Source organism: Euwallacea fornicatus, chromosome 9, assembly GCF_040115645.1.
Source record: "Euwallacea fornicatus isolate EFF26 chromosome 9, ASM4011564v1, whole genome shotgun sequence".
In the NCBI taxonomy this organism is placed as follows: Eukaryota; Metazoa; Arthropoda; class Insecta; order Coleoptera; family Curculionidae; genus Euwallacea; species Euwallacea fornicatus.
Window position 1 is genome coordinate 1642947 of NC_089549.1, and position 21892 is coordinate 1664838.

The 21892-nt window shown below is 37.0% G+C and overlaps 1 protein-coding gene across 3 annotated transcripts in view; it reads right to left on the reverse strand.

Moving 5' to 3' along the window:
- Window positions 1–11819, reverse strand: part of LOC136340975 (uncharacterized) — a 28209-nt gene extending 16390 nt beyond the window's left edge. Inside the window, exons 1-2 of one of the 3 annotated variants that reach the window (XM_066285518.1) lie at window positions 11641–11819; window positions 856–1022 (exon numbers count right to left, since the gene is read on the reverse strand). The gene's annotated coding sequence lies outside the window, so the exon portion shown is untranslated. The remainder of the gene's footprint in view (window positions 1–855; window positions 1023–11640) is intronic. The other 2 variants (XM_066285515.1, XM_066285521.1) reach the window with 2 other exon arrangements.
- Between the last annotated feature and the right edge of the window lie 10073 nt (window positions 11820–21892).

Here is a 21892-nt window from a genome sequence, read left to right on the forward strand (position 1 = left end):
TCCTAGCAATTCGCCTCAGTTTTGTCCTTCCCTGGTCCAAGAACCTATTCTGGATGGTTCTTGATTGCAGTGCATGAATGCGACGAGGATAGAATCCGCAATCATTAAATTAAATTTGGGACTTCGTTTAACTCAAGTATCTTGCCAATTTTTCAAGTTTCATCCAATTTAATATTTTGGGCAACTCTTCAATTATGTCTCGAGCTGTGTATTTCCTTCGGGCAATTTTTTTGTTTGATCCATTTCCAGGTTGATTATCTTTTCGTTATTTGGCTGACTGCTGTTTCGTGCCAAAAAGAGGAGTACTCTCGTCACTTTGAGATTTTACACCCCACCACACCAAGCAAAACTTTTACATTCTTATTGCGACAAATAAAACGTGTGAGGCTGAAAAATTAGAAATATCGCTTTCAGTAGAGAGAGTCTGGCTCTTTCGGAACTTCCCAGTCCGCCCTTCTGTGTTGTTTTGACCTGCCCTGAGGATGCGGGTTCATATCTCCATTCAGATTCAGTCTGCCTGGGAAATGGCATTTCGTTAGAAATTTGGTGTTTTCCTTCCAGAGAAAGCATAGAGGCCGTCTGGGCGTTTGATCGACCCCCAACTGTCCGAAAGGACAGTTGAGGGTCGATCAAAGAGTGCGCTCCCCGAAAAGGATTTTCTCTAACAACCATTCCGGGAAAGCTCCCGTTTGGCTTCCCCTTTTTGGTTGTAGCATTAGCGCTTGTTATTGAAGTAACATAGATTATATGAATAGAATACTTAGACCATTAATGATCTAATTAAGAAAGTCAACCTACATACAAAAAATATATATATAAGGTGTCTCCTTTAAGAATATAAGAATAAAAACTTACTTCGTCATACTGTAAGTAGCTAGGCCATAGGAACTGAAACAATGTTAAAGTGCAGCCACAACTAACATCTGCTGAAGACTAAAATTTCATTTCAGTATCTATTTGGATTTAGGACTTCGCATTGATCCACAGGCGAGTAATAAACCCTGTATATTGGTGAAGATTTCCTGAAAACGAAACGTTGTATAAATATGTGAAACGTTCCTAATTATCTAAGATCATAGTCTAAGGTTCTAATGCTACTATGGTAAAGTTTAACAATACGTTTGCAATATTATTGCCACCACGATGGCAGCGGTGAATTAATGAGATTACTTTTACTTTTAAATTTAAAAGTAAGACTTTATGTACGGTAAGATCTTACCACACGCTAATATTTAACTTAACTTACAGAAGAGAATAAAGCCACTGCGCGTGCGTTCGTAAGAAAACTGTACCTAACACTTGCCAAAGTGTCTTTATCACTATCAAGTATTGACCAAACTTCGCTTGGTGTCTTACGGTCAACGGTAATTGACGTGCGGTAACTATCACTTTCCACACTCATTAGGTAAATAAATATTAAGTAACAGATTTCTACCAATTAATCTAATTTGCATTTCTTGTCATGTAAAAGATATCAATATCAACCTTCCTTATTTTGAAAATAGTGTAAGTACCTATAATACCCTGTCTCCAAACACTTTGCAATTTTACGATAGCGAGCTGTCTTCATAAGCCCATATTATGAACTTACCACAATATTACTGCCCGTTTTCGGCCCTTTACGAGATGAAGCAATAGTGGAACAAACACAATTAATAAAGAGACTTCTAGAGGTGCCACTAAACACCCGCAATTAATTTAGATCATATTTATCCTTTAACATATTCAAGAATATAAATTCATGTATGAAATAAATTAAGTTCCCTGTAAATCAATTTAGAATTCAAAAACGGCAGATGCAGCAGTGACATACAAAGACAATATCGGCTGCAAATTTGATTTATACTTTTGGATCCTATTTAAATAACACACCAAGATGGCATAACAAACTTTAAAAGGCTTGAAAATTCAAAATTAGGGAACTAGATCACAAATTATATATTATTTCTAGGGTTAACTAGACCTTAAAACGTTCATTGTTGTCAGTAATCCGTCAAATTCGTACCCTTTGAGGTAAAGTGGACCTCATTAATTCAGAACACTTTGCCCGATATTGAAAGCAGAGAGATTTTTAAAGGGGACATTAAAGAAGTTAGCAAAAAGGGCATTATTAATGTATGTCGAATTTAAAATCTATATCGTTATACGCGAATATTTTTAGATATTATAAAAATTGGTTTAATAGGAACAATCATAGAGGGTGTTTCAGAAATACGGTCCCAAAATTTTAGGGATTATATAGTGCAAAATAAAAGATATCTGAGTATAAGAGCCCATTTTATTTTTAAACAGTTATGTGCGAAACTGTGTTTTCTCCAGTTTTACTACGTTTTAATTTAATTTCTTTATAGAAAATAGCTTGTAAAATAATTTGTTTGCATAATTGGGCAAAATGTCGTCCTTGAACTTCATTAGTTCAGACGACACTGGATCAGCACAGGTGATCTAGTACCGTAGCCCCCGACATCACCCGATTTAACACCTTAAGATTTTTTTCTGTGAGAACATGTAGAGTTTTTGGGTTACGAAACGCCAGTGGAAACAGAGCAAGACCTGATTGCACGAATCACTGCGGCATTTGAAGTCGTTGAAAACAGTTATCAAATTTTTAGCCAAGTCTGCAGAAACCATGTAGGTCGTTTAAACCGTTGCAATGAAGTTCAACAATGACATTTTGAGCACAAACTATAGTGTTATTTTGTATAAATAAATTAAAATGAAACGTATTAAACTCGATGAAAATATCATAACGCCGTAGGGCCCAGAGAGACATTTGCGAATACGGGTTCTTATAGTCTTCTATTGTTGCACTGAACAATCCCTAGAAATTTGATCCCATAGTTTTGAAACACCCTGTAATCGTCTTGCGAAAATACTAACGATAATAATAATGATAATATCAATTGAGCGTATTAAAACAAAATTTAATTTCAGTAATACTAACTTTCAATTTAAGGAAAATAATATTAGATTTCCCAGAAACTTTCTAATATAGGTAACGTTCGATATCATTTAATCTCACCCATCTATGAAGTATGGATATCTATCAGCATCAAGGATAACCCGGTCAAAATTAGCTTAAACTTATTCCCCATCCCTGTCGACATCACCTATTTCACCTATATATATATATATATATATATATATATACATGTATACATATATACATGTATACATATATACATATATACATATATATGTATATATGTATATATATGTATGTATCTGGAATTTTCCCCGGTGGAGAGAAAATCAAATTTCTGCTACGTCAGATCCTTACGCGCGCAGGAGAATATGCAAACTCGTCCCCCCTCGACCCCTCGAAATGACCAGCGGCCGTAGTAGGCCTAGAAGGGGGTGAGCGGGGGGCCAAGGGGGTGCTTCGCAAGCAAAGGGGCTGTAAACTTTCCCTTCTCAAAGATCAATACCTCGGCACGCTGGCACCGTGCTTTCTCCTCTCATGATGGTCAGCTACGTACGGGCGAAGCTGGACTTTAAACTTTAAGACAATGAGGGTGTATGTGCGTTACGCAATGGGGTTGAAACATGAGGGTCGCATTCAAAAGAATTCTCCCACTTTTTACCTCTCTCTGCGTGTTATTTCTGCGGACCTTGCTTTTCGGGCTAAATTATTTAGAAGTTTGCACCATAGGCTTTCTATTATAAACGGGTAATGTTCGTTAATGGAAAGCAAAATACAGGAAAAATGAAATTCTATAAACATTTTCCTTAGAAGATTTGTGCACTTAAAAAGCTGCTTAAATATAATGGTTGCACCAATGAACTTGACAAGAGTCTATCTCAAATCTCAACTTCTAGAGCAGATTGATCACGTAATTTATGAGAATAAACAGGGTTTAGAGGTAAACCCGCTCCAGATAGCACTAGGCCAACATCAGCTTGGAGAGTTATGACAATTCTTAATTTCATGGAACATCTCTGGAAACAATTTTTTTTTACAATAAAATTTTTTTTCAGAATACTGTTACCAAAAACCTGTGGCACGCCAGTGGAAGTTCCAGTATTAACGTCCAGTTGTAAAATGATGATTTAAAAGTCGATTTAACTGAACCGAACCTGATAACTCATTTATGACTTGGTGACCACTCTTGTTGCGAAAACTCGAAGTTATGTTGATAAGTTGAGGAGGGAACATTATAGCCCAGTGCGATCTTGGCTAATTTCGGTTTCGTTCCTTCTCTAGTTGGGCAAAAATTTTGAACCGCGTTTGGCAGTGGCGCACTAAACCCTGACTCGACTCAAATTGGCAACAAAAACTGAGATTTTTTTCATAAAAAAAGTTTCAAACGTTTCAACTTGAAAGAGCTTGATTCTACTTAACTTCGAGTTTGTTAAATCGATTTTAACATGTTGGAGGAGTCAATTGTAAATCGGCAAAATGTCGAAAAAATTGTCATTAATCACTTAAGGTTTAAAATATTTATGGAGATTTTAAGAAACCAAATACGTCACTCATTTTCATGGAAATTGAAACGCCAACGGTATGTCGTTATTGTAATGAGTGCTGCAAGAGTTCTATGCAATTTCAGAAACATGCATTTTAATCCAGTAAAAGCAGGAGCATAGGTACATACCAATAAGTGAGAACCACCCACAAAAAAAAAGAAATAGTTAGATGAATTAATTTGAAAAATGGGGTCTTAGAAAAGACGTCTTTCAGCAAGGAAGCTTAAAATAATATCTTAAAAAATTAATGACGTAATGGAATCTAGTTTGAGGTGATAACCCGGAAAAAAATATTTTTGGAAAATTGCTAAACCTAAACCGTTGTGCTACATGAATTTACTTTGCTCCGAATCTCACTTACACCTAGATACGCACTGACCTATATGAAAATAAATCTTAACAATAGTAAATAACATACAGATGACGTCAAAAGCGGGGAGAGGTGGGGGATTTAAATATTTAATCGACTGGACGTATATAAATATGCGAAATGTAATTTTTCTAGCTTTCGTTGTATGCGTCGATAAACCCATGAAATAATATGGAAGAAATAGTATCATCATTGAGAGTGGGGTTAGTTCAGCTAGTTTACAGTGAAAATTACAAAACCGAAATTTTATTTTAAAAAGACCTTTCAGCCATTTACCATCGAATAAACTAACCTAATTAATATTAATAGATTGTGCCATCCAGAATGTGTCTCAAATTATCCATCTCCATTCTTTAAAACAAACAATGGTCTGGCTTTCCTAATAAAGTCAACACACGACAAGCTGCTCATTTATAAATAATAGTCGAAACAACAAAGGTTGATGAGACATAATTTCTAAATTATATGGCAAATTAGATGCCTAAAGCTCTAATTGTACGGCTTTGGATTCATAGTACCAAGCAGTGTTAGGCATTTTAGAGCTGCAGCTTTGATGAACAGACGGAAATTAAATTTTTGCCGCAAAATGGCACGATAGTTGAGGTAGCTTTTATTTGTGCCGAGTCGTTCAAATAGAGCACGTTAGTCATTAGCTCATCCTATGAAATACACAGAGGCAATAGCCTCTGTGTACAAAATTTATTCTTGGCCCCTTAATGAATTTTCTTTTTCTACATCTATGAGAGCCAATCGCAAATAACGTAAGGATAACCTATAACCCAAAATCTCTAATTAGAGACATAGTCTGAATATTGAACTTGTGGAGTTACGTCATCAATCGTGATGTTATCTCTAAACGGCAGCATGTCCTACATAGGATTTATCACTGATTACAAACTTGCTTGTTTTCCCTAGGGGTAGTTTACGTTCATGGCAAATCTTTTATGTTACTGTTTTATTGGTTGTTCAATCACTTTCAGGAGGTAATATGAAGAAAATATGTTTCTCATAGGGTATATATTTTCATGTGCAAGTTAAACCTATCGATTACTATCGAGTCGATTATTCTACGCAGAGCAATGCTCTAAACAACGTTTTCTTCACCACTGAAAAATGTTACTTATCCAATACTAACAATAAGCAGTAAACTCATTACATTTTCCGAATCAAACGCAGTGACACAATCAAGTACAGAACCGAATATTGTTGAAATTTAATTCTCATTTTTCCGTCTCAAGACGCCGAAAGTTCATGGTCGAAACCAAAATGGTATACTACCGCCAAGAGGAATTTTCGCTATTGTCTCCTCATATAGCATAATCGGCAAATACGCGTAAATTTCCCATCTCGAATTGTCAAACACTATCAAAAATAATCTGACGAATTTTTGCTTTCGAGGAAATTACCTCAAAAAAATTATACAAAAATCTGATAATTGATATCAAGCGGCACTTTTCTCGAGACCGCACATCCTCGCCTTCATAGAAAAATATGAGGTGTTGATATCCGGAATCACGACAACATAAAGAATAAACTCGACCTTTTGATTACGGGCTTCCTCTGTCAGAAAAGATTAATTCTTCGGACCCTCTTAAACATCGGTCAAGTAATTCCACCCCTATCAATAAAGGGATGTTTTTCTTTATGTGAGAGCAGAAAAAACACGTTCATTCATTCGGATTGTGAAAAGAAAGAGTTTAATAGGTCGGGGAATCCGATATAATGTAGGCTAAATGGTTTAGTGAGTTTGATGATTGATCGCGAGGTAAACATTACGTCATGAAAATATGGACGTATAAAGACGTATAGGAGTAAGTTAACTGCTTTATATTAAGGCGATAATGTTGTTGAAAATTATGCTCGGATGATATTGGTAAGTAAGTCAATACTGAATATTGTTCAAATATTTTTCCCATTACACCTTACATGTTCGTAATTTGCTGTAATTTAGCCAATATAGGTAGTCAACCGATAATATGGAATTTAAATTTATACTAAATATGTGGTGTAGCTATTGCGCTCTAAGATGCTCTTAGACGGCATTAAACTTTTTAAGGCCTGCTCTAATCACCTTAGACACGGACTCTAAAACAAGCACGTGCCTTAACTCTTTTCCTGGAATCATCAAGAAGCCTTCCTGCTCTCCTGCTACCTGAATATGCATCGCCTCGTGCCGCCTCCATCGACACACCGAGAACAAACAGGAGATTGTCGTCGCGTTCTGAATGATGGAGTTCAACTGGGAATTTCAAGAAGTATATACAGAGCGAGCATTAAAAGAAAATAATAAAAACGTAAGTTTAGTTAAAATTAATCTTCAAAACGAAGGTTGATAGCGACAAAGCGATTTTTAAAAGTCGACATTTTCGGCCTCAGTTGTTTGTTTTTAATTCTCATTAAAAAAAATTCTTTGGAAAATTTGAAGATGTGAATAAAATTAATTCAGCAAAGGAGACAAACCAAGAGAAAAAAAATAGTATTTAAAATAAGTGCTCCGTCCGACAGAAACGCTTTTGTCAGCTACGCGGGACAGCAGAAGGAACATTTCAGGAAACGAGGAAACTTCTGTAATCCCTGGATCCACAGAACAGATCTTAGATTGGATCCTGCTTCGGGTAGGAGGTCGTCAAAATCTTTCTCGATTTCGTTGGAGTTCAGGGTAGGACTTCTGAGAGAAAACGGAGATATGGTGAGGTTTGTTGGTTTCTACAGAACCGGCTCTTTATCAGGATACACATCAGCTGCCACGACCTTGCACTGCGTCAGACCTCTAAACACCTCATCTGAATTCAACTCCTCCGAACCCTCATCTTGGTCGCTCCTTCCTCCTATCGAAATCTATCGGATCTGTCTACTGCACAGAGAATGCAGTGATCGACTATGCAACCAACATCGCGATGGATAAATGCTCAGACCGAATTCTTTGCGGTGTGAGGGTTGCCTGGGTTACCAAGGAGATTGGGCAGTGCTGTTCGTTGGCATGACCCGTTTTTCCATTAGGTATTCCAATGTTTTTACATGCCGGTTGTGACGCTATAGAAATAATAATAATAATAAACTAGTCCTTTAGGCTTATGATGCCCTTCCTTAAGTGTTCACACTCGTCACAGAAATTCAACCATGAATCGAGAAAAGGAAACCAATTCTTTTATCTACGGAGAAAGAGGAATGGTGTGCAAAGCACCTTTCCAGACTGTTTAAAAGAGGATTCCAAAAAAAACAAAAATTTCTAGAAGTGTGAAAACAGGAAGTTAACAGAGTAAAAAAGACATGACAGATGGCGCTGGCAAGATATTTTCCTGAAGGCATAACATATTTGCCGTTAATATTGCTGATTTCTGCCTGCGTTTAGTGATTGTACGAACAAGAATCGAAGCCATAGCAATCAACAACTGGTGAAAAGTACAACTACTAAAAATCATACCTATTAGGTGCCTAATGCTTCTGGCACGCTGGTCAGCCGACGACGGTCAATTAGATTGATTGAGGGCATTTCCTATCTAGCACCGATGTTATTATTGGCCAAAATTTCTTAACTCTTCGGGACATCGCAAAAAAGTTACCATTATTTTACAAGTTTCTAGGCTATTTCAAGAGCATGTAAATGAAAGCATGCTTTGACCTATGGCTTCTTAAAGCTTATCTTGAGTTCTCAGTTTTGTTATGATTCGTATATGAACAAAATAAAAATAAGAAAGCTTACTCGACAACTACTCGAATCTATGCCATCGCAGGGGAAATTCAACACTACTTTATTACTGCTTAACCGCATATGGCCCGTTTGACAATGGTCGACTAGGCGATGCTTCTAACACATCGTGACAGTTTATTGAATATTATTATCGAAATTAACTGTTTTGAGCTATATTGAAGACACAAAGGATGTAGCTAAGGTGTTGATAAAGCCTAATCGACTAATACGATATCATACTATTTCTTTTAATCAAAATATTCGATTGCTCTGTTCCCATCCTTAATGTGTTTTATCTAACACACGCGTGTGTCAGCACTTTTTCTGGGGAGGTTGTGGAAAGATGCAATTGATTTATTCATTCAACCCATTTCATATCTATACTGACGTCGATTATCCAGGAAAATCCCGTTTTCGTTCGTTATTACTTTGAACTCGACGATTTTAAGAGGATCCTGGTGTGAGAGACGTAATGCTGGCGGGTATCGGTGCATAGTGATCAATCGACTATGAATACGGCTGTTAAGTAAACTCGATTAGCCAGAGAAGTTCTCGGAGGTTTTGATTTTGTGTACGAGAACTTTGAAATACAGAAGGCGTCGAAGTAAGTTTGCAGATTGACAATACATTCAGGCATTGAAATTCTGGAATTCGGTGGAAAAAAAAATTGCAATTCTCTTTAATCTCGTATAAATTATTGATAATCACGTGTTTTGAAATTGCACAGATCATTTTTTAAACCGGATTTAAAATGTATCTGCAAAATTGTCCAATACATTTGAAGTAGATCAATTTTTAACTAACTACCTCTGTGGCACCTGTTTACCTATGATCCGATCTTAAGAACAATTCCTCTAGCTTGCTGTGGCGCTTTCTGTTTAAGAAATTATGTAAAGAATTATGCCTAAAATAATCTTACATTACAGCAGAATGCACATCTTAAAATATTTCATGAAATCAGCGATTAATGATGATTTGAGAACCGATATGGTTTCCGCTTCACTTAAATAGTAGCCTCATTCCTTCTAGATCACAGGCAAGCTATCTAGCACTTATCCGAATCGTGGTTCATAGTACAATAACCAGTAAGAATAGAATGATATTCTGGTATGTCTAAATGCAAAAAATGTGTCAAGTTATGGTAAATGCTGAGATAACAATATTTCTTTGTAGTTCAAAGAGATATGCATTTACAACGAAATTCTGATATGCGAAAACCACCGACCCAACACACTCCCCATCAATCAATCGCTCTATTTAATTTTACCGTATCTATAAAGCGAGTATTAAAAATAAAAAAAATGAGTCGAGGCAAGAGTTATGCCCTTTTTAAACTAATGCTTCCTGCGCAGGAGTTGCCCAGATTCTGGAACTATGGGCCAGATTTTGGAATCCGAGAAATAGAGCACTTCCGATAGATGACCTCAAATTGCTAGAAGAAGCAACGTGGACGTCAGTTCATCCTAATCCTAGTTCCATGTTCTAATCCCCGGTGCCGAAGACAATTTGGGACCAAGAATCTGGCTAATTAACCTGAAGGTCATTAAATATAGACGATTGCCTAATCCAGAAAGACAGGGGTAGAATTTGAAAAAAAACATCCCCGTGACCTTCATCAGTGTTTTTTTTTTTAACTAGAGAATCTTTTTGACGTTCCTTAGTACTTCTCTCCGCAAGATAGCCGAGAACTTTTCTTCTAACGATTTCTAGGAAAAGGCCACGCTAACTTTATTCCCGGCAAATTCTCCTCCCTCCACATTTCCTTACGGAAATTTTTAAAAATCCAAATCATCCCACTTTTCTGATCTTATGGAATAGATTATCTGCATTTAAGCTCCATGAATATAGATTCGTTTCCGCTAGCGAAAGTCCACGCGAAGGAGAGTGAAAGTCCTGTGGGAAGTGTAAAGTGTGGGCGGTAGCGGGGAGGGGGCCTGTATTGATCCTGCTGAAGGCATCCCCCATCCCCCCCTCCGTCCGTCCGTCCTTTGGCAGGACACTCGCAGAAGGTGACGGACGCAGAGGCCTATAGAGCTACTTTGCTTATACACAATACATATGCATATGAGGTGAAGGTATTAATTACAGATTGTTAGAGAGGAAGTCGTGGTAAATGTAATTAATAAAATCAAAAGTAGAGGTAAATTGAAGATTACGACCGTGAATTCTGTTACTCGCACCATTCGATACGAAAAAGGAATATCTCTTTATTTAGATCATCTGAACTTTTTAAATATGGGCGCTGACCTGAACTGCCCCAACTCGCCAGAGCTAACGAGTGAATTAAAAAATTCCAGGTCAAAAATGCCTTTAGACAATTTTTGTTTCCTGCATGCATGTCGTAGCAAGTTCGACATTAAATCGACGTAGACTATGAAATAATGTAAACTTCAATGAATAATGAACGAAGTTACGACATACAAGTAATGCAATTTGCAAATCTTTCCCCAGAACTCTCGAGCAGGATTTTTTGATACACCCTTTCCCCTTTCAAGACTAGGTCAGGGGAATTGGGCTGTATACCCTTTATGGGCGGAACCACAAAAGATCACTATTGAGCTGCGTCTCAATTTCATCTTGATGTAGTTGAGATACTAGTTAGCAACCCTAAAATGTAATAACCAAGACCACAGCATAGGGCCATGTCCAAGATAAATGTTAATCTTAGATTTGCCATGTTAATACTTTCTTCCTGTCATGTTCAGATATTCGATAAGCTTTCGGTCAATATATATATGTATATATATATATGTTGTTATATAGGGTGATTATTTGTATAGATTGCGAGAAGTTTTAACCACATATTCTATATCGGAAAACAATAGTGGTTATAAATATTTAATATAATGGCCTATATTTCAGAATTGATTGGTTCAAGAAATGGACATGGTGCTAAAACTTCGCTTTATAAGTGCACCACGGATGTCCAGGTTCTCTTTAAAAAAGAGAATTTTTTTCGTTTGGTTGGTTTGGGATCGTCAAATGATAGAATTATTTATTCTATTTAGTACTACTTTTGAATTAAAACCAAATTGTTTAAAAGTTAGGTGGGGGGAAGGGGAGATCAATAATTTAGAGCCACGTGGCATATATGTATCTTTTAAGATTTTACCTCAGCACGGACTGGAATTGGCAATAGCTGGACAGTTGTTGGAACGACTTTTTATCAGCTCGGCAGATTCTCGTTGACCCGCTGGAGTGTGAGGCTGGAGAGTTTCACTCGTCTAAGGTCGCAGCTCGTTAGCACTCTAATGCGGCAATTCAAATGAAGATATGCCGGAATAGAGAGGACACTCTGTGTGGTATTTTCTGGCACATATTTCTGATTGTTTCTGATCATCCAGATTTGGTTTCCTCCCCTGTCGGAACAAAAGATATTTAGTACAGGTGCATGTTACCGGTGGTCACGTTGAATTTTAGTCTGGGTATGTTTTTGTTTTCATTTCATGCGAAAGCGTTAGCATGGCACACATTAAGTTTCCATACAAAATCTTGTTTTATCAATCAATTAAATAACTTAATTTTATTGTTTCTGGATTGTCATGTTGGCTAAATCAAGCTTCAGGATTCCTCATAAATTAAATGTGATAAGTCTGAATGGAGCCAAAACTAATTCATAAAAAGCAATTTACTCTTCTGAATCAGAATTAACGTTTTCTGAACTACTGTTAAAACTGGTTAATATTTAGAATCTTCACGACTAAATTGCCTTACTATTAAATTTGCTTTGCGATGTGCCACTGGCCTGTAAGAAATCTGAATACGGGCAAATTAGGGTAAAATTGGGGTGTTTTCTATATTAGTTCCTCAAATAGGTCGAAAGCGGTTACAGATGCGGGAAAAATGCAAGCGACCAAAAAGTTTCTCGGCTGAACAGGCAATTCCAATTCATAGACATAGTAGACAGTGGCGTACCCCAAAAAAAAATTGTGATAGTAGCAGCTCCCGAAAAGTATCACCCTGCAGATTTTAGCAAGGATGTGTACGGATCTATTCGATTCGTGTAGATTCTAAAAAAACTACTGAACACGAGTATTATGTACTACTGTATTAGTTAGACGAATCTTATAGCAAATTAAACTAAAGGCCAAAATGAGGCATTTTACCAGGTAACCACAAATTCCTTAAACTCACTCTGTTTGCGCTCAAGTTTATATCCCCTCAGAATATACAACTACCCCTATCAGTTATCAATTATCAGTTTACTGCCCTGGAGTATGTGTTCCTAAGATGATAAAGCTACAATTCCCTTCGGCTCAAAGTTAAAGGGGCCTCCGCAAAGGGCAGTATTTCGGCCTGAAGAACGACCCTGCGAGGCCCAATTAGTGGGGCAATTTAAGCGTGCTCCTCTCGGACCACTTACGTTTTCTTTATGGCGAAATTGCCATAGGAATTATTGATCACGTGGAGTGTAAATACGATATCGTTTGCTAGTATTACCGTACTGGAAAATTATTACGTTCAATGCCCATTGATTTCTCACCGATGTACAAGGTGTTGGGAAAAAAACGATAAGGGTGAAAGCAAAGAGACAAGTCCTTGCAAATGCATCTGACAAATTATAATTATTTGAAATAGTATATGAACTTTCCTTAACGGAAACGTAATTATTGTTTTAAATTAAATTTCTTATGATCATTGAATAACCCATACATTCACCAAAATGTCTAAATTAAATTCTATCCCTTTTGCTCATAATTAGCTCAGTCACAATTATAACTTTTCTTATTTTTCCGAGATCCCTTGTACATTAGGTTCACCGAAATTCACTTAGCAGTATATCGTCGTAATAGGTTAACCGGATCTGGAAGAAACGCCTTACGGACCCAAATCCGGGTATAACTATGCTTAAGACGCTACAGGCCGTTAACATCACGGAAAATGACTTTTCCATATACGAGGGTCGAACATGGATATTGTTATTGCACTGAAGAATTATTCGAGTGCGTGTATGGACTTAATGTTGGCTGATAACGAGTCATCGTATTGTAAAATGTAATTAAAGTTCACTAGTCATTTGAATTGGATATATATATACAGTGTGGTCCAATTTGATGATGCATACAGTGGTATCCCGGAAACTGTGAGAGATGCTAAGACAGTTAAACGTGTAAACTTATGTTCGAGTTGAAAACTGCCTTATTTTTAACCATTTTCCAGAAAACAGAAAAATCTCTCGACCAATGACGACATTCCAATTTGAAATTTTGCTCAATATTTTTTACAGAAAGACAGTCGGACAAAAATCTTATTACGGAACCTTATTTAGCCACCTTTAGCGTAGAATACGATAACGTAGTAAGAAGTAATCTGACGTCACTAATTTATGATTTATGTATGATGCTTTTAAAATTGTTATAGACCTCATGAGGATTTTTTGCAATTTCGGAATGGACTTTAAAAATCCTTTTCACCGATGCCAGTGGTTATTGGCCTTTTCATAATTATCATATTTTGATATAGAGTAATATTGAACTAGTACATTGAATATTTAAAAGGATTTTTTAAAGCCTTTGCTAAAAGATTTACCAATTGGCCTTAGAAAACAACGTTACTAGTAGGCCTATTTATGAAAAAAAAACTACCCACCTCCCACCAAACCAAGTTTTGAAAATATAATTGAAAAAATTGATATTTTAATATAAAAACTTTTAAAAAATTCACAAAATACGAAAACCTTTGCACTGACGGGGATCAAATTTGATCTAAAATATATCCCATATCTTCATTGTTAATTTGTTTCAGAGTTTTGCTGTGCCAAGAGTGGATCGAAAAATCGACCGTTATAGGACAACTGGTCAGTAATTCATTTAATACCAAATTCGTCAACCCTCGAAAAATATATTTATGTATTTAGTATTTTTTTTAGAAAATTCTTATTATCGAAAATCATGTCAAGCAGGAATCAAGTTCTCGTTTAGGTATGCGCTATATTATAATACGAGAAAAATCCCTGAAATACCCGTTCTACCGTTTAAAGAAAAAAAAAATCGGAAAATATTACATTATTTCTCAACATAGTCTCTTTTGAGATTGATACGCTTTTCCCGGCAATATACTCTGTTTGTAGTAAGAGGCTTGGAATGTTTCAAAATAGGCATCAACCTCAGATTTCATTTCTTCATTATTGACAAATCTCTTTTCACCGAACCATTTTTTCAAGTTTGGAAATAGAAAGTAATCTGAGGGGGTTAAATCTGGCGCATAGGGAGGGCAAGGAAAAAGTTCGAAACCAAGTTAATTGATTTTGGCCTTAGCGATGACCGAAATGTAACCTGATGCGTTGTCTAAATGAAAGAAGACTTTCTTTTTCGCCAAATGCGGTCGCTTTTTCCTCATTCCTTTGCTCAAGTGCTGTATCAAATCTGTATAATATTCTCCGTTCATTGTTTTTCCTACAGGTAAATAGTCAATAAAAATTATCCCACATCCCAAAAAACTGAAGCCATCACCTTTCCTGCAGATGGAACGGTTTTTGCCTTCTTTGAAGCCGATTCGCCCCTTTTGTTCCATTGTTTTGACTGCTTTTTCGTCTCAGGTGTGAAATGATGGACCCATGTTTCATCCATGGTTATGAATCGACGCAAAAACTCGGCTTTATTGCTGCGAAACTTTGCCGAACACTCCCTTGAAACATCTTCACGGCTCTGTTTTTGTTCATTTGTGAGTAATCGCGAAACCCATCTTGCGCACTGCTTTCTCATATTTAATTGTTCTGTCAAAACGCAATGTACTGTACTTTTTGAAACGATCTTGTACAGTTCTGTGGATTTTTACGATAAATTCTGGAGTGGTCAAATCTGGAGTGTCGTTGGGCCAGCCACTGCGGAGTTCGTCTTGGCAGGTGGGACTACGGCGTTTAAACTCTGCTGCTCAATATTTTAAAGATTGTTAATGAAGGGCCAGATTCTCCGAAAGCAGAATTTAACTCCGCGCTCATGTTGGATGAACTAAGACCTTTCAGACGAAAGCATTGAAACACCTATCGATGAGAAATTTTTTCCATGTTCGCGAAATCTCTAAAAGGGTTCACTAAAAGCGGTCCCAAAACGAACACAAATCAACATACCACCCTCAAACTTTATGTATAAGCTTCTTAAGGTTACATCTTTGTAATTTAAGCAAATTTTCAAGAAAAAAAATCGCCATCTTTATATCAGGTCCGTGTTTTCTAGGACCAAACGCGGTATACCGTACAATCCAGCTCATCCAAATTAACGTTATATAGATGTAGGCAAAACAGCAAATAGAAGTAAGTCAATCCTCCTTCCTTTAATGGATATGTTGTGAATTTTTTATTAGTCGTCAGACGGCCGGTCGTTGGATGCGATTACCGACTGACATTCGACTTGGACGGGAGAAACCGGGGGAAAATGTCAATCCGGGCTGTTGGCGAAATTGCCCGACATTATAAATTCCCGCTGCTGCTGCCTCATAAATAAGCTATTTTAATTAACCTGATTTGGTATTTATTGATTTTACGGTTAGGTGGATTTTGGTAAATTAGTTTGTTTTTCACTTACCCCCAAAACTCGATAATCCGAACGGCGCAAATAAAAATGTCATTTTTTTTTTAAGACTGGCAGCGTCAAGTTCCGAGACCATTTTCGAGAAGTTTTGGAATGGAAGGGAGTTGAGGAATTACAGTAAATGAACCAGGTGTTCCTGAATTAAGTCCAAGATTGCACCTCCGTAAAATTTTTTATAGTACAGTTAGGAAGGAGGCATTGCGAGGCATCGCGTCGTCATTATACCCCTGAAAACACGAACCTTGAAAAAATATGTCGATATGATTTTGTCCATATAGACGCAGTGGCCAGAAATTGCGATCAAATACGATTGGCTGACCGTCGATAAACATTTTTTTATTCTGCGTGCATGACAACCGACGATTATATCACGCTGCAGCGGGCATGAAACGACCTGCACGAAGTAACGGCGCTGCAAGATTTTCGGATTGAATTTTTTATTAAAAAAAAAAAGTACCCACCAATAACCGAAACACTTTATGAGGCCATCGAAAATAGAGCTCCCTGTGGTAAATTTACGAAATTCCACAGGGTATCTAAGCTAAGCTTTTGCTGATATATAAAATTTCTTTCTTAATCTGATTGATCTGGGGAAAATCAAGGTGTAATAACACGAAATCCGTGTGTCCGTGCTGTCGAATGAGTTAAAGAATTGCGATAGACCTACATTGCTCGAATCATTTTGTAAGTCTAAATTGTAGCATGTTCATATAAATTTATTTCCAATATTGAAATTTTGATCACGCAAAAACCTGTGGTATGTATATAGCTCTGCGAGACAGTGACCCAAACCCATTTCTTCATACATATTTAAATTCAAGCCTTTTCAACAATGAAAGAGCATGATTCGAAAGATCGGGCGCAGACCCCCCCCCCCTCCCAGTCAATATCCCTATTCACCCACGTCCACCGGCACCAGATATCATTATTCTAAGGTCCAAACGTCACGTCCCCAAATTGTGACCTAAATTATACATCTTATCGGTGTACGCATCCTTAATAAACTAATTTTCATGCATCCCGAGTATTTGAAGGACTTTAAAATTCCTGTTCATACGTGACCCCTTTTGGACTCACACACGCCAGAGAAACTGCCGGCGGCCGGCCTGCGAATTCAATTTCAATACGCGCCCTCAATCATGCATAGACGCGGGGGAAAGGGCGAGAAGCAGGTGCCGGTACACAGGGATGGAATTATTTTATTCTTAAACCTAATCAGTAGCCACCACTAGCTAAAGTGTAACTTTACCTCAGGCTAATTGCAATGAATTCACTTAAACTAACCCAATTGCGTACACCCACTAACCCACTAATCTATAAGCTGAGTCACATTGCGATACTCCCCAACTATCCTTAAAGAACTCAAAACAGGAGTGCCACAGCGACCCCATCTCCATGCATAAGACCATTTTTTACAAGAGGCATTTCCAGAGCACCAAAGAGTGCCCTTACCCTCTAAGTCGGTGATACGTTTTGCATGCAAGCAAAAGACCAAAGAAATCTAATATAAGATTTAGGTGACCTTTTGGAGCACCTGACAGTTTGAAAGATGAACGTTAGTGAAACCTTTAATGAAAATGATACGTAATACTAATAGAGAGGGGAGGGAGGCACTAATGGGGATTAACAGAGGCGGAGAGTAAAAACCAGGAACAGTAGAATACTTTTCGTACGTGTTATGTCACCATCAATTCAATTAATCTCTGATGACTGGCACATTCAAAAGCCTCCATTCATAGGAGGTTTTTTGAATAAAAGATCTTCACTACCCAACAATTCCGACTGGGCCAGAAACTAGTGGTTATACGATACACCCAGGAGTCTGCGAGTTGCAGGGCGTGTGGGACCAATCTGAATCGAGTAAATCGGTGAGGTAAGTCACAAATGCTGAAATTGACTGAAACTCAAATCTCTTCTGGATGAGTAATCGTCACCCCTCAGTGCGGAAAGAATAACATGATGATTTTTAGCGAATACCAATATGTTGCGAAACCTCCGAAATAGACGTGAACATTGAATTTATATATCTAGATATATACTTAGATAATCATCTAGGCATGTCCATAAATTTAGTGTATTTCTGTGGATTACTGCCTTAGTTGAACCCAACTGAGCCTAGGTACCTCAAAAGTAAATTGAGTAATTAAGGAGAAATTTCGACTGTAAATTCGGTACTGACCTGTCTGCTTTCTAAAATGGACCGAAGCAAGAAACTGCGGGATAGCGAACGCCGAGAACACGAAGTCCTGCGGGCGTCCAAGACTCCCCCTGGACTTAGCCCTCGGCCCCTCGCCCCCCTTGACGCGCCTGCCACGCATATACTCAGCTCACGCATAATTTAGACGCGCGGTTGCGAGAATGGACATCGCCCGAGCTGCTCAATCAATATCTCAGATCCCAGACTGTACTCATAGTGTACTCCCTGGTTCCTTTATTCTAAATCACGTTATTCTAGATAGCTTTAAATTTTAGAAAAAATATATTTGTCTGAATCACGTGTTTGAACCTCAACGATCTCAGTTATTTCTGATAAAAATTTCATATGTGAATGTCAAAAGGGACAGTTTATCCCAGAATAAAGTGGTTTGCTTATAAATATCATACTATTCTATTTACTGGTGAAATGACATCGAATTTGGGTTTCCTGGATTGATAACCGTGTCACTGGTCCATATACGAACCGGGTAACACGAAGCCCCATTTAAGTGTTTAACACGCTGCCCGTATATTTTTGATTGAAAGAGTTGGAGAATATCAAAGGTGAATGTCGCAAAAACTATTAGATCTACCGATATTATTTCTAAGAAATTGGCTGCATTCATTGAATAACAACATTGTGGAGTTAAAAAGTAATAAGAAAACCTCAGGATACGGTGACCCGAACGCGTCACTCCATCTAATGAATGGTGTGTCACCTGAGTGGTATGCCGGCAAATAATTGTCAGCATTTCACTTAAATTCATTCTATTTTTTAGTTAATAATAATAAGTTTTTGAAGTAATCATTTTTAGTATAATAAAACGTTTTAGTACACTTTTGTACTTAGTTACTGGTGTCTCACAAAATCTCGAGATATCACGGAATCTCGATATCATGAATCATGTTAAGTTAGATGAGTATGATGTTTTTAAGCACGAGTTTTTGTTTTATTTTAATTAAATTTCGCTAAAAAACTTTAAGAGTGCCGCATACCAAACTTCTTGAAAAAAGATGTTATACATTTATTTATTTCTTCGTTCGAGTCAAAAATGAGGAAGTGCTTCCATAAATTCTTACTTATTCCATTGGTCACATTCATGTAACATTCAACATCTCATATTCAAGGATTTTTGTGAAATCTCCTTTATAGTTCCGGGTTATTACAGGAATATTTCATGTGCAGTCAACAAGAGTCGAATGCAGATCTTCATAGAATATTCCTATGTTTATCCACAGAATATTCAAGAAATATATAATGTTATCTGCTATACCTAGATAAGCAAGTTTTTGAGATACACAATATTTTTTCCCGCTCATTAATTTTCATTAAGGACACTGAGAAAATATTTCCTAATTAATTAACTGTATTGACAATACACCCTTGCAATAAGGGCATGGATGGAGTCTAATAATGAAAAGTGTCATCTATTACACGAAAATAAATACAGTCGCCAGATTGTATTTTAATTGAGTGTCATCGCTATTTTTGTCAGCATTACGCCAATATGCCAAACTAGAATTTTTCCATCGTTTTTAAACTGAATTTTTAATTCTTTTGTTTTCGTCGTTGGTTGGGTGTTGGGATAATTAAACAAGAAAAGAACATATAAAACCATAATTGAATAAAAGATTTCTTTTCCGCAACAAAAAAACGCTTATATTTCTATTCCTTGGTCCAAGGTTTACGTCCCTTAAAATCCTCACAGTACTTTTTCGAAGTTGAATTTTAAAATTTTCAAAAAAAAAACAACTTTCCATTTGGTACTGTATTCCAATATTACTATAGGTCCCTCCTGACTAACCAGGAAATGGCAAGAAATGACAAGTCAAATGACGCGAAATTAGTGTCAGTAATTGTCAAATTGACTTCCTAATATCGCAGACCAACGTTAACGTAAAGTTATATTACGGTATTTGATATCTCCGGGAACATTAGTTTCATTAAAAAAAAATAAAAACGATATATATGACCTCAACCTCAACAATATGGTAGTTGGTTGATGTTGACGCATTGTTCGTTCATCTCTACTGTTCATAGGGGGCAGCATTCGTTGAAAAGGGGAACCTAAGAAATTCGACAAATTCAAGCTTAAATTTTGCTTTTGTCTGGACGAACCTTAATATTACGTTATTGGACAGTTGACTATTTAAGTAATTCAAATAAAATTCAACGAATGCTGCTTGCATAACAACAAATGGGTCCGTCATACAAGTTGGATTTATGCATGTCGCTTTGTGCGTTTTTAATTATTGCTTCTTTTTCCAAAATCATAATTTATGATTTATGTACACCTAATAAAAAATATTTTACGTAAGGTCGACTTAGGTGAAAGCAACATATAGAAAAATTATAGAAATAAGTTTCATTAGACTCGTACAGGTTTTCTTGACGCGGGGGCGAAAGAACTTTATCCGAGCTTTAAACAATCCCGAAAAGCTCTGATATAGTGGAATATTTTTGCAATTTTTGGACTAAATAATTCAATAAATTTTAAGACACATACATTCCTTAATGGCTACCAATTGGTAATTCGAAATCACCAAATACATGAGACTATACTTGAATATTTTCCCTATAGTACATCTGACAAATACAAGATGTTTCCTTATATTTAAATTGCTTCTGGTGAGTTCTACTGAGCAGTCTAAATATAAGGAAACACCAGGTACGTAGGAATTTCTTAACATTCTCTCTATATCAATGCGCCAGGAAAACATTATCTGCCTTTGGGAAGAGGGTCTGTTTAGGTTTGCCAAGGCAGCGCGTAGTCTACGAAGCTATAAACCTAAAGTAGGGGCCTATAAACCTAGAAATTAACTCTTATTTAAGGGACAGTAAGGCCATATTTTCTCAAGGTGGCAGCAGACTGTGCCGTTAAATTGGTTTGTGCGTTTTTACGACTCCGTTTTACTGCTGGGCTCGCGCACGCTTTTCATTGCACCACCAGGAAAAAAACGTGTTTCCATCAATAAATAATGTAATCACTAACACCCTGTCCCTCTGGAATACATAAATTATTATTGTATTGTATCGTAACTCATGAAAGTAGTTTTGTTTGTCTCCAATCAGTCAAGAGAGATGCCCCTAAGCTACATAGACTTCTATCATTGTCTCACCCTTTAATAATCTAATAGGAACCCATTACCATTCATGGATTTAAATAATGATGAAAGGTACAAATTTGGATTACGCATATCACTTGTTGGCCGAAATGGTCTTAAATCTACCGCAGAGTACTTATGCAATAAAACTCGTAATTTCAGAACACCAAAAAGAATAAACTGCCTCCTTAAGTATAATATAATTTAAGCCTCTTCCATTATATCCGTACATTTCATGTTCAGTTTAATTTTATTATACACATAATTTTTTATATTAATTTTAGAAATAATTGGGCGTATATATACGTGGCTGGTAATATTCTTTCTGATATACGCTGGGGGGGAAACCCTGACGGCACGCGTCCGATGTTGGCATCTAGACCATCCGGGTTAGTTCAGGTTAGACGTGAGGATTTCGGCCATCCAACTAATTTAGAAAAAGCGTTCTTCCGCATTGGATTGGAAAACAACATTACAACCATAGGAGAACTAGAAGTCGATGATAGCTCAGAATGAAAAGGTCGCAACGTAGAA